Source organism: Lissotriton vulgaris, unplaced genomic scaffold (assembly GCF_964263255.1).
Source record: "Lissotriton vulgaris unplaced genomic scaffold, aLisVul1.2 SCAFFOLD_1488, whole genome shotgun sequence".
Classification (NCBI taxonomy): Eukaryota; Metazoa; Chordata; class Amphibia; order Caudata; family Salamandridae; genus Lissotriton; species Lissotriton vulgaris.
The window spans coordinates 283536-297243 of NW_028251114.1; the positions used below are offsets into that span (position 1 = coordinate 283536).

At 46.4% G+C, this 13708-nt stretch overlaps 1 protein-coding gene across 2 annotated transcripts in view; it reads left to right on the top strand.

The window, feature by feature from the left end:
* The window catches only part of LOC147663023 (transmembrane channel-like protein 7), a 496357-nt gene that overhangs the window by 241190 nt on the left and 241459 nt on the right, over positions 1-13708 (top strand). The window lies entirely within an intron of this gene.

Sequence of the window (13708 nt, forward strand, 5' to 3'; positions counted from 1 at the left end):
GAAAAGGACAAAGTCTTTTGCCATTTCCACAGCAAAGTCTTTAAGCATAGGACTAGCACAGTGATGCCCTTGCAGAGCTGTAAAATGACAAAAGCCATTTACCACTCCAGGCACAGTATCACAGCTTTGAATTGGTAAAATACCAACCAAGCCAACCTGAAATGAGTAAAAGCAACCCCTGACACAGTGTTTCACTCTAATTAGAGCTCTTTAGAGAGGTATAGCTTTGTCCAGACACAAGGGATCACCCAGTATAAGTAAAAAATCTGCTCACCTCAAATGTCTGCTTTTCTATCAAAGTCTTTAAGAATAGCATTAGCACAGTGCCATCCATGCCGAAAGACTTATATCAAAATCCCAGTGGTAGGAGTACCCTGGGTAACAAATGTGAAGACAGGGGGGGGAGCAAAACTGCTGCTGTACGCTGCCTTCAAATATCAAAACAAAAAGGGGGAGAGTAGAGGTAGGCAAAGTAGGGACCCGTCCTCCACGGCACTATACAGATAATCAAGAAAGGTCCCCTCCATTAGGAAGAAGGGAAAAGGGATTTTTATCTTCTTGCAGGAACACGGTAAAAGGAAAAACATTTTTTCTTTTAAAAAAAAGTCACACACTCGGGTTTCCCCTTGGTGTCATGCTTCATGATTGGGTCCATCCTTGCCCTCTACGTACAGGGGCGTGCTACTACCAACGGATGCTCGAAAGCACTTCGTTGTAAAATACAGGGGTGTCTCGATACACTTAAACACCTAGGTTAATTAAGAAGGGAGTGGGTTTTAGCGAAGAAAAGGAAAAGTTTAAAAATAACAGGTTAGCGGGTCCAAAAACAATGTTATTTATTACCCCTAAAGTGGCATGCTAAAATCTTAGTACATGTAGGAAAACCCTAGGCGTGAATACCTATTGTTTCCCTTTATGGTCAACTAGTTTCATGCCCTTCCCCAAGGCATTTCATCAGCACCTGACGCAAGGCCGCTGTATATATCTTAATGTCTGAGGCACTTTCAACCCGGGAGAATGGACTCTGAAGGTTGTTAGGGGTGTTCTGCTCATGCAGAGGCACCCTCACACTTAGTACAGAGCACCCTGCCTTCAGAATTGAAAAGGCTTGCCTTAGGGTTGACTTATAGGTTTTAGGGCAGTGCCCTCAGATATAGGGAAACCTATATCTGTCGTAAGTGGTGTTAGCACCAGCTTACACAGGCTGCAATGGCAGGCCTGCAGTTACAATTGAAGTGGTCTCTCATGGGTGGCATAATATATGATGCAGCCCATGGAAGACCCCTGGTGTACCTATGCCCTGGGCACTTCAGTACCATATTCTAGGGACTTCTAATGATACACCAGTAGCCAATCTGGGATGTACCTAAGTACACACCGTAGTGAATTGATGGGAGAAAGCACAGAGACTGGGGCCCTGGTTAGCAGGATCCCAGTCAGAATCAGCATAGCACCAGGCAAAAAGTGGGGGTAACCATAAAAGCAGATCCTACTTTCCTACACAACCCCCCCCACCCCCAAACGAAAGGAGATGAGACTAACCTTGCCCAGCTGAGTCTTTATTTTCTAAGTAGAAATATCTGGAGTCCATCTGCAGATCTATGCTCCACTGCATAGTCCATCCCCTGTAGGGAAATGGAACACCTCAAAAGGTTGGGGTTTTCACCCTTCCTCTGTTTAAGCCATAAGAGGGCCTTGTGGTCCGTCTGAACAATGAAGTGAGTGCCAAACCGGTATGGCCTCCACTTCTTCAAGGCCTAGACCACAGCACAGGTTTCCCTCTCAATGGCTGACCAACGTTTCTCCCTGGGGGGGGTCAACCTTCTGCTGATAAAAGCTACTGGTTGATCTGCTCTGCTTTCAGTTGTGATAACTCAGACCCTACCCCTATCTCAGATGCATCTGTCTGGACAATGAAAGTTTTAGAGTAGTCAGGACTTAACAGGACATGGCCTGTTTCAGGTCATCAAATACCTTTTGACAGCTTACTGTCCACTGAACTTTCTTGAGCATTTTCACAGATGTAAGGTCATTCCGGGGAGTCCCTATGGACCCATATCCCTTGACGATTCTTCTGTAGTACTCAGTCAGGCCCAGGAAAGCTCTGACCTCAGTCTGGGTAGTGGCACCAGTCCAGTACACAATGGTCTGGATTTTGCTCTCCAATGGTTGAACTTGGCCTCCACCTACCAGGTGGCCCAAGTACACAACCTTGCTCTGCCCTCTCTGGCACTTTGTAACCTTGATAGTGAGGCTTCCCTTCTGCAGGGCCTCAAAAACATTTTTGAGGTGGACCAGGTGATCCTCCCAGGTGATCCTCCCAGGTGTAGCTATAGACCGCTATACCGTCTAGATATGCTGCACTGTAGCTTTCCAGACCTGTGTGGACTTTGTTCACCAGCTTCTGAAATGTGGCAGGTGCATTTGTTAGACCTAAGGGCATTACAATAAATTGATACTGCCCACTAGGGGATGACAATGTTTTTTTTGGCTTGGCTTCCTCAACTAGTCTGATTTACAAAAAGTCAGTTCGAATGTACTCTGAAACTTGTCTGAAGCCAAAGTATTTATAAGTGCATGTGCTCTTGGAATGGGATGGGATGGGCATTAGTCCTAGAGGCCTGTGCAGTCCACACAAACCTCATCTCTCTTTTTCCACCTGTGGTGTGAGGTTTTGGCACAAGGACTACTTGGCTACCCCAGGGGCTATCTGAAGGCTCAATGACTCCCAATTTAAGCATCTTTTGGGCATCTGTCCCGATGCAATCCCTGACCTGGTCAGATTGTCTGTAGATTTTACTTTTGACAGGCAGACTGTCACCTGTGTCCACCTCATGGGTTCACCAGTAACTCTGACTGGGTGTCGGGGAGAACATGTGTCTGTACTGATTGATGACTTGCCTACAATCAGCTTGCTGTTGGTCAGTGAGGCCACCTGCCAAGGCTACTCCATCTACTGACCCATCATCATGATTCCGAGAGAAGAGATCAGGGAGAAGGGCACTCTCTTCCTCCTTTCCCTCATCAGTTGCCATGAAGTAACCTATGGGGACTTCGGGGCCCTCTTGGTGTACCTAGGTCCACCAAGTAGGTGAACTCACCTTTTTGTTCAAGGATAGTGTGGGGGCCACTCAGCTCGTCTTGGAGAGCTGCTGGGGCCACAGGCTCCGACACCCACACTTTCTTTCCTGGCTGATAAACAGGACAGCCTTTAGGTCATGGCAAGCTTTTTGAAGTTCTTGACTGGCCTCCAGGTTTTTGCTGGCCAACCTCATATACTCAGCCATGTGAGAACGCAGTCCAAGGACTTAGTCCAAAATTTCCTGTTCAGGAGGATTCAGAGGTTGCTCCCAGCCTTCCTTCACTAGACACAATGGACCCCTAACTGGATGTCCAAACAGACGTTCAAATGGTCGGTAGCCAACCCCCTTCTGAGGAACCTCTCTGCAGACAGAGAAGGCAGGGTAGTAAGACATCCCGTTTTCGCTTAAGCTTTTCTGGGAGGCCCATAATCATACCCTTGATGGTCTTGTTGAACCTTTCAACAAGCCCATTGCACTGTGGATGGTCCAGTGTCATACACTTGTAGTTTACTCCACAATCTTTCCACATGGCAGTGATAGAACTAGACATGAAGTTTGGACCTCTGTCTGTTAAGACCTCCTTTGGGAAGTCCACTCTGGAAATGAGTCCCACAAGGGCCCTGCAACTACAGGAGCTGTAGTGGCTCTAGGGGGAGTAGCTTCTGGGTACCTAATGGCATTGTCCGCCACCACTAGGATGTAACTGTGAACAGATGCTATGGGATGTTTCAAGGTGCCAACAATGTCAATCCTTACCCTTTCAAAGAGAACCCCAACCACTTGAAGTGGAACTAAAGTGGCCTTTGTGGTGCCACCTGACTTACCACTGGTTTGGCAAGTGGCACAGGAGCGGCAACTCATTTGTGTCTTTGGACGTATGGGGCCAGTAAAAGTCGGGGACAAGCCTGTCCCAAGTCTTGCTTTGCCCTAAGTGTCCTGGAAGATGAGGAAACCTCTGAACCATCACCAAACTCCTGCTAGCACCAGGCTTGGGGTTTCTACATTCAGAGTACAGAAGCCCATCTTCCTAATAGATCCTATGGGACGCACTGATAATCCCTGCTTCCTAAGCAGCAGCTTGCTGCCTGAGATGTTCAAGAGAGGGGCTGGTCTGCTGCTCCAAACTTAAGTCTACCCTGGAAGAGCCCCCTGCCCCTAAGAAGTCTGCCTGGTCAGGCCCAAGTTCCTCTGAGACAGTACCTTCACAGGGGCTGAGATCATCTCCCCCAGGTGGCTGATCTTCACTGGGGGTTTGTAACGAGGATAAAGCCTTACCCCTCCTGCTCCTTCTCTTGGGAGGCACCTACCTGGTCCATTATTCCAGGAATCGGTGCCTTTTCAGTGCTGAGTTGTTTGACTGGAGCCCTGCTGACAGCAAAGACACTGGCAGAGATGCCCAACATCTCTGCATGAGTCCCGACCTCTTCTTCAGCCCAGGCCGTTTGGCTGTCAGGCATGCAACTGAAATTCCAGAAACCATTCCTAGCGAAAACATTGGCATGGCCTTCCTCACAGAAACCTGGCTCAATGACCACTCTCCTTCCAGCCTTGACTTAATTCCCCCCCCCGGGTTACTCTATCATCAGAAAAGACAGGACATAGAGATTAGGGGGTGGACTATCGTTTTTTTTTGTTTAATGAACTCCAACTTTACCTCCTCAAAAATCCCGACCGCAATACCTACGAATACCTTGAAACCGAACTTAAGTCTCAAGGTTTCCCCCCGATTCGACTGCACAATATCTACCACCCACCTGGTGACCCACTCCTCTTCGTCGAGGGACTATCCGAACTTCTTAACCAATCCTCTGTCTCCAACACCGAAAATCTCTTCCTTGGAGATTTTAATCTCCACTGGAACATGACTGTTGACTCCTCAGTCCACCTCCTCACCAATCTTCTTGAGATCAATGAACTCAAACAATTCTCCCACTCCAAAGGAGCCAATCTTGACGCCATCCTTACCAGAAACGACTTGGCTTCCCTCTCTGACACCATACCCATCAACAGGTCTGATCATCACCTCATTCTGTTCACGATCACAAACATTGACCCATCCCCCCTCACCAACAACATTAAAGTCTCAAAATGGACCAGAAATCCTAATTGCATCCCCCCTGGTGAACTTGAATTTAAACTCCAAACCCAGCTTCTGCTCACCCCTCTCTCCCTTAATGCTAATGAACTCACTGAACATTTTAACAAAACAGTCATCGATGTCCTAAACCAAATTGCCCTGTCCAAACTTAAAACCCTAAGAAAAATTCCATTTGAATCATGGTACAATTCCAACCTCAATAACAAAAGGTGGGCTCTTAAACTCGCTGAAAGAACATGGAGACCACACTCTTCCCCCGCCCACCTTGCTCCCCTCAGATCCGCCAGAGCCACATGTAAGAAACACATTTTCTCGGAAAAGGCCTCCTTCTTCCGTACCCAATTTGATCGAGTGAAAAATCGACCAAGAGAGCTGTTCAGCATAGTTCAAACCAAACCTCATCGGCCCCTCCAACCCTGACAGCCACAACTGACAAATGCGAAGAAATTGCTAACTTCTTCGAAAAATAGCCATTATAGACCAATCCTTCCTAGCTTTTCCGCCACATCCCCTATCTATCATTGTCTCTACTTCTCAACCTCCCTCCCTATCAACTCCCCCCTCCTTCCTTCCTCCCTCCTCCTTCCTTCCTCCCTCCTGCCGCTATCCTCCGGACTCCAGCCTTTCTAATCCTCAGCCTAAAAACAACACCTTTTGGCTCAATTTCCACCCCGTTAAAGAACTCGAAGTCTCTAACATCATCTCCAAACTTAAACCTTCCTCACACAACAAAGACCCTCTTCCTGCTAACCTTGTTCTGGAGCTCAAGCACATCATTGCTCCTTACTGGACCTCTATCATCAACTCCTCCTTTACCTCTGGATGTGTCCCTCCCTCCCTCTAACTCGGACAAATTACTCCCATTTTAAAAAATCCCTATGCTGACCCTAATGACCTAAATAATCTCCAACCTCCCCCTCCTTTCTAAAGCTCTTGAAAAATGTGCCTTTCATCAACTGGACAAGCACATTGTCTCCTTTAACCTACTTGACTCCTTATAATCCGGATTCCGAAAAGGCTGCAGTACAGAAACTGCCATACTAAGTATTGTTGATGACATCCATCACTCCCTTGACAACGGCGAGACCTGCCTACTCAAAGTCAAAGTCAAAAGTTTGCTTTATTCGATTAAAACTTTAAAACTATCAAAGCACATCATATTATTACCTCATACAATTATACATGATTACATACTAACCTATAACACAGCGAAATACATTTTGATGCAATTATTGTACAAAAAAATGGCTATAAAAAGTTAAAAACAGTTTGTTACCCAATGTTAGGCATATCTTAAAAAGTTATCCAATTATATAAAAATGACTCTTCAGGAAAAGGCTTACCTAAGTAATATTACAGTAGCTGCAGATTATTTCTACACCTAATGGCCCCTTTAATGTAACTCGCCACTCCAAAACACACCACAGCGGACCCAAGCATTTGTAGATACGCCATAGCTGGTCTGAGTTGCTCAAAATTACAGGCCCTTAATAACGGCAGGATAAATTTCTTGCGGGGCAGAACATAAAACTTACAGAAAAAAATCATGTGGAGCATATTTTGCTCAGAATAGTTATCGCATGGGCAAGGCCCTAAAGTCCCCTTTTTTGTAAAGCCTTTTGAGAACTATAACAACCAAGGTAATATGTTGTGTTTAAATCTTAACAACACAAACTCATGGAACGGTTTACTTATGTAAGTCAAGTATGGCTGGATGTCTCTCCCTATACTTAACATTACAAAGTTTCTAACTGATGGTTTTAACAATTCCTCTTCTTCCCTTTGTAGCTTTAATCTATTCAAGAATTAGGACTCTATGGCCTGAATGGCCATTTTGCTTAGCGGTCTGGGGTTCGTGAACAGGTCAGGACAGCCCATAAGATCTGTTTGAGATTTAATATAACGAATCCAGGGTATTGCGAGGCCCTTATCTAGGGATAGACAATCTTGAATGATTAGTTGATTTAAATTAGGTGGTTGTTGTGCCCATATTCTCAGCCACCCTAACAGCGGGGCCACAGCAATCTTATCACAGATATAGCCCACTCCCAAATCTTCATGAACATTGAAAGAAGGTACAGATTGAGGGAGCGACAACACTTTTCTACAAAAAACATTTCCCCACACCTCACTCCCATACAATACCATGGGTACACATTTTGCGTTATAGATTTTCATTAGAGTCGGTAGAGGCTTGCATCCCAAACGTTTTGCAAACCCTAACAAGGCACTTGAGGCTTTAGCTAGTGTGTTGTTTTTCAATGCGCGTTGCATAACCCATGACCTTCTGTCATCAAAGACAATCCCCAAGTATGGGAAGGTTGGCACTTTACTAAGTACCTCCCCTTTGCAGAAGAATGATGCCTTTTTAGCCCGCCCTCCACCAATTGACATGGCATGTGATTTTTTAAAATTAGTCAACAGATCTAAAGAATCCATAAATTTAATACAACAATCTAATAGGGATTGTAAACCTCTTGCCGTTCTCGCTATTAGGACAGTATCATCGGCATACAACAATGCCGGAATCTTTTTTTTGGCCAACTGTCGGAATGTCCTTACATGCCCTGATTAGTGTGTCCCCTAGATTATTAATATAAAGCGTAAACAACAAGGGTGCCAGTATGCAACCTTGTCTTACCCCTCGCTTTACTGGCCATGCATCGGTCAAGCTCCCTTTCTCATCATAGCGGACTGCAGCACTAGTATTCTCGTGCAAATCAGCAAAAAAGGAAATTGACACCGGGTCCAGCCCCAAGTGTAACAGGGAAGTCCACAGTTTTTGTTGGTTAACGAGGTCAAATGCAGTAGACAAATCTATGAATGCTAAATGTATGTCCCCCTGCTTTGCCACTGTGTACTTCCCTATGACAAGATGTAAATTGAGGCTTTGGGCTACAGTGTCTCTTCCCTTTCTAAACCCGTATTGCAAGTCCGAGACGATAGTTATCTTCTAACCAATCTGTCAGCCGCTGTAATACCACTTTCCCCATCATTTTTGCGGCTAAATCCAAGAGCGAGATCGGCCGATAACATGCCGGATCCTCTCTTGAGCCTTTCTTAAATATTGGGACGATGACCGCTTTACCCCAGGATGCTGGAGGGCCGATTTTGGAAACTGTGTTAAATACAGAAGTTAACACCTTTGCCCAGTAACCTGGATCGGCCCTATACAAGTCCGCCGGGACCCCATCCGGGCCTGGAGCTTTCCCCTTAGCAGTGGACTCAATAGCCTCCAGAACTTCCTCCTCTGTAAAGCTGATTTTAACAGCCTGCATGGATACACCTCGTACTACAGAAGATGACCGAGTTATTTCTGCTTAGAGGCCACTGAAGTGATCCACCCACTTTTCAAGGGGAATGAGACAATCCCTGATTGTATTATCTGTCTCATTGAACAGGGGGCTGTTAATCACCTTCCAAAATAGAGTGCTACTTTTCAGGACACTCACCTTGGACAGTTCCTCCCATGCCAAGTCTTTTAATTCATGTTTCCTCAGTTTGATAGCTTTTTATATGTTCTTCTAGCCTCTGCACTCTTCTCTGCGTCCCTACTAGATTCTTTTAATACTTCTAGGAGGACCATATGACTATCAATACAAGCTTTGTTGAACCAACTTTTCCATTTTTTAGGTCTAGGTTTACTTTTTCTAGTTAAGTTTACTGCTATATAATCTGTAATATGACTAAAAGCACCAAGGATTGTCTTAGGATCATTAGACATGTCCAAACATATACTCAAGTCCTCATAGTTACTCCAGAGCAAATTTTCCTGAACGTCTGCAGGGTTGATCACCTCACACCTTAATCTCCGCCCCTGAGATGCATTATCTAATTTTGGGTTAAGAATCAGGGCCGATACTTCTTTACCTCTAAGCGCCCTAATTTTTATAACCATAGCGAGCGGGTTATGATCGCTAAGTCCGTTATAAGAAACAGCAAACGATTCTATTGTGTCTTTCAAAAGACATGACACTAAAATATAGTCTATTGTAGAACAATTGCCCTGTACAATGAAAGTTGGGACAGTAGAAGTGTCTCCTTGTGATGGAGCACACAGGTGGTGTACAGCTAAGAAACTCTCAAGAAACGTCCCACTTTTAGTGTGCTCGAAATGAATACTCCCCCTCGAGTCATCATCGGTATCTATATGGTGCAGACATTTTAGATGACAAACATGGGTATTAAAATCTCCCAAAACTAGAAGATAATAAAAGGCATCATTATTTGCCTCATAGTCATCCAGGAACACTGACAGAGCCCTTAGGTGGTCCAATTCATCGACCCTAGTGAAGGAATTATAAAAATTGACCATTAAGATTTTGGGCACATTATCCGCCTCAAGTCTCACCGCTAAAATCTTTGGCGAGCATGTCCCAACTAACACTGCTTTGTACAGAAGTTTAAGACTAAATAATAACAAAAGACCCCCTCTGGCTCTCCCTGCTGGAGCTGGTATGGCAAATTTACTAAATGATTGAAAACCATCCTGCAAATAAGTTTCTCTAGCCTCCCAAGTTTCCTGTAGGGCAATAGTATGATATACTGAAAGAAAAGCCTCCCAGTTCGGATCCCCTATTTTTTATCGTAATCCCGCAATATTCCAGGATAGGATCATCATTTTATTCTCCGGAGAAGAAGCTCTTGTCTGGATACACTTATTATCCTCTATAACCCTGAGGGTCAATAATGGTGAGTCAATAAGACCGGGTTCCTCTTCCGGCGTCACAAACTGAGCCTCTGTGTCCAAAGACAACCCTTCTATCACAGGGACTAACACAGACCTATCTCTCATTACAACTATATCACTAGGTATACTAATTAAAGGTTTTTCACCAATTATAGTGACCCTATCTCTCACTAAGGTGCGGGCCATACACTGTAAATCAGATCCGATAGGCGGACACACTCTACGGTCGTCCCCTAGACTAACTATTCCAAATTCTATATTTGTCATGGCACAGTGTCAATCATTTGTGTTCAGTGAGCTTAGGGCCTCATATCTATTGCTCAAAGCAACAACTCCCGTAGAACCAGTTAACTGAGAAGTAAAGTGGCTACCTTCCCCATGTACTCTGTTATTATGAGGTGGATAGGAAAACCCCAGTGGGAGTACATTCACGTAATCAGGCTGAATCCTAACTGATCCAGCCTGATTCAGAATGTGCTCAACTAATCTCGGGCAACCAAAGCTTATGACAACACAGTCGCCCTTAAGCGTCTTCCTAGTTTTTTCCACCCATGATACCCGTCTAATCATTTTAAAGTTATTATACAAGTTGTCACCTAGAACTGTTTTAACACTCAAAAAGTGGAGGGCCTTGTTCTTAAGGGTGGTCCAGTGTTCCTCTCCGCCATCCTGGGGTTTCGGGACATTTGCCAAAATTATCGAATATGGGCAAGCTTCAGGTGGAAGGTGCAACGATGGTTCTTGTGCACAGGCCCACACTAGGGGACTTAGTCTCCCCGTTGGACCCGTTGGTCCCCGTTTTGGACCTTGGTTAGTTTCTACCCCTGTATGGATGGTTGCCGGTGCTATGGCTTGGGGTACTGGGATCATCATTGAATCTACCAGGTCAGAAACTCTAGTTGTGAGTGCACTTAGGGAATGGCCATCCGATTGAATCACCCCAGTTTTTGGTATTTCTCGGGTTGTGATATATTTCTCAATGGTGTTTAGTCTACCATCAATTTGTTCCAATTTATCCATGACTGGAGTGATCAATACCCTCAAACGATATTCCATGGCTCTCCTAAATTCACACATTTTAGCCTCCAGGATGTTTTCTATATTTTGGTCATCAGATTCTATGGCTCCCTTAGGCCTCCCCCGTCCCCCCCACCCCCTCACTTGTTTTGTACTATTTTCATCCGGTCTGCCTTGGCCAAAGTTAGATTTGATATTTTTGTAATTCCTGGGCTGTTTTGCTTGTTGACAACTTCCTTTAGGAGCATCAATGGCCTTTCTTTTCCCTGTTAATACATTACTGTTGATTACAGAGGTGGACCGTAACTGTCTGGTACATGTAACTAAGCGGGTAGGCGAAACATTAGTTATATTAGGTGAATCAGAGGAAATAAGTACAGGCCCATTTGGGGCCCCAAGTATGCTCCGAGGCGCTGAAGGAGCAACAGTGTTTCTAGACGCCTCTGTGGTTATTAACGGACAAAGTCTTTGACAGGATGGATCTAAAGACATCCTTCTCTCCACCAGTTCTATTTCTTTAGACACCACAGTTTCTGCTCGCTTCAGGAAAGCGTCCAGCGTCCCCACCCCCAGCGCACACTTTAGTAATGGATTTAGCCATAATAAGGATAGTAAAGATATGTACGATAGGCACAATAGTCCAATCAGTTGTCCACGAAATATAAAAGATCTATACCTTACTTCTCAGATGTAAGAGGGGGGGGCCCAGCGCAGCCTCCTTTGGCCTCTGAGGGCCATAGAGGGCCCGCCCTTTCCCGGGCTTAGCCCGGCACGTCCCGCGCCCGTTCCAGCGGCGCGGGTGAGGAGCGTGATTTAAGGCGCCTCTGGGCACGTGGAATGACATAGCCGGCTTGCGGCGCTCAGCCCCCTGGGAAAGGTAGTCCTCCTCTCAGCGACCGCTTTGTTGGAAGAGCAGCGGCGGGAGGACTACAGGTCAGCAGAGGCAGGTAGGGCCAAAGTTAGCAGGGACAAAGCCAGGGACTCCCAATTCAGCAGCAGGAACACCCGCTCCCCTGATGAGGAGTGCGATTTAAGGCGCCTCCGGGCGCGTGGAATGACGTAGCCTGCTTGCGACGCTCAGCCCCCTGGGAAAGGTAGTCCTCCTCTCGGCGACCGCTTTGTTGGAAGAGCGGCGGCGGGAGGACTACAGGTCAGCAGAGGCAGGTAGGGCCAAAGTTAGCAGGGACAAAGCCAGGGACTCCCAAGTCAACAGCAGGACTCACCCTCACCCAAGCTCCCGTGCTTTCTGGCTCCGACTTACTGCTTCACTGTTATCCCCTGGATGTCTTGAATCCGCCGCTTCTCTACGTGTCTGCGTGTCCGCAGTCTCTCGCCTCCAATTCCCGGCCGGGTCTCAACTTAACTCCAGGTCCGAGCAGCTCATCTGCTCCTCGCCTCACCTCCACCACCACCCTGCTCACAGCTCCGTAGCTCCGCCTGCAGCTGCAACTGGGATCAGAAGGTGAAGGGGCAAGAGCGAAGGGCGAAGAAAAAGGGTAGTCTGACTGCTACCGCACCTCCCAGGCCACAAGGGAGTTAGGGCCGTAGCACACCTCTGCCCACCGCATTCTGGCCACAGCCTACCGTCCCCGACCGCTAATGAAAGTGGGGGCTGAAGCTGGAGCGGAGCTGGAACAATGCCAATAGCGGGAGCGGTAGCCGTGAGGTGTCTTCTTCGTCCACGAATGCCAGGTCGCGGTTGCGGTGAAAACACAAACTGGAGTCAACTTTCGCTTGGATCTGGCAGGCGCAGAGCTCCGCAGCCCCAACCTGCAAGTCACCTACTCCTTCTCCTTAACCTCTCTGCAGCATTTGATACGGTTAACAACCCTGCCTTACTTAATGCGCTCAAAGTGAGATTTGGCCTTAATGGCCCGGTACTTAAATGGTTCTCCTCCTTCCTACACCACAGAACTCAACAAATCAAAATCTACAATTGCCCCTCTAACCACACACCCGTCTCCCTAGGTGTCCCTCAGGGTTCTATTCTTTCCCACTCACTCTTCAACCTCTTTATGGAGCCCCTTACCCTCATTCTAAAACAAGCTAATATCAACTACCACCTATATGCCGATGACACCAACTTTACTATAAGATCAAGAAGTATGGCTAACTGGTTAGAGGAGGCAGACCCTGAAGCAGAGATCAGACCCGGGACCAGGATTCAATTCCTGACGCGGCAGGGTAACTCTGGGCATTAGCTTGCTTAATCTCCACTACGGCCCCCCCGCGGCGGGATGCCTGGCTTTCACCTTGGGGATGCCCAGTACGGGTTATCTCACAGGGAAAAAGCCAGGACGGGTTCCCAAAGCAGGCGCTGAGATGCCTCACGGTGATTCGAGCGCTATAAAAGAAGACATAACATATAAAAGAAGACATAACAAATCCCACTCAGACGTTCTACACCTTAATAACACCCTGTCTAAAATCCACTCCTGGTTCCACTCTAACCATCTCAAACTTAACCCTAAAAAAACGGAAATCATTCTCTTCTCTCCAAAAAACAACCCTCTTCTATCCAAACAAGTATCTCTGACCTTAATGCCCTGAACTGTCACCTCACCTTATCAAGCTCAGTAAAATCACTTGGCATCACCATTGACAAAAGCCTAATACTCCAGACCCACATAAAAAATTCGACCAAAGGAGAGCTCTTCCCCCTACGCTATCTCAAGAAAATCAAACCCTTCGTCCCAGCTGACGACTTTAAATCGGTCGTCCAATCACTGGTCCTCTCAAAAATTGATTATGGTAATGTAGTCTTCTCCGGAGCCCCAAAAGTTCACCTAGCCCCACTCAAATCTATCCTAAACCTAGTGG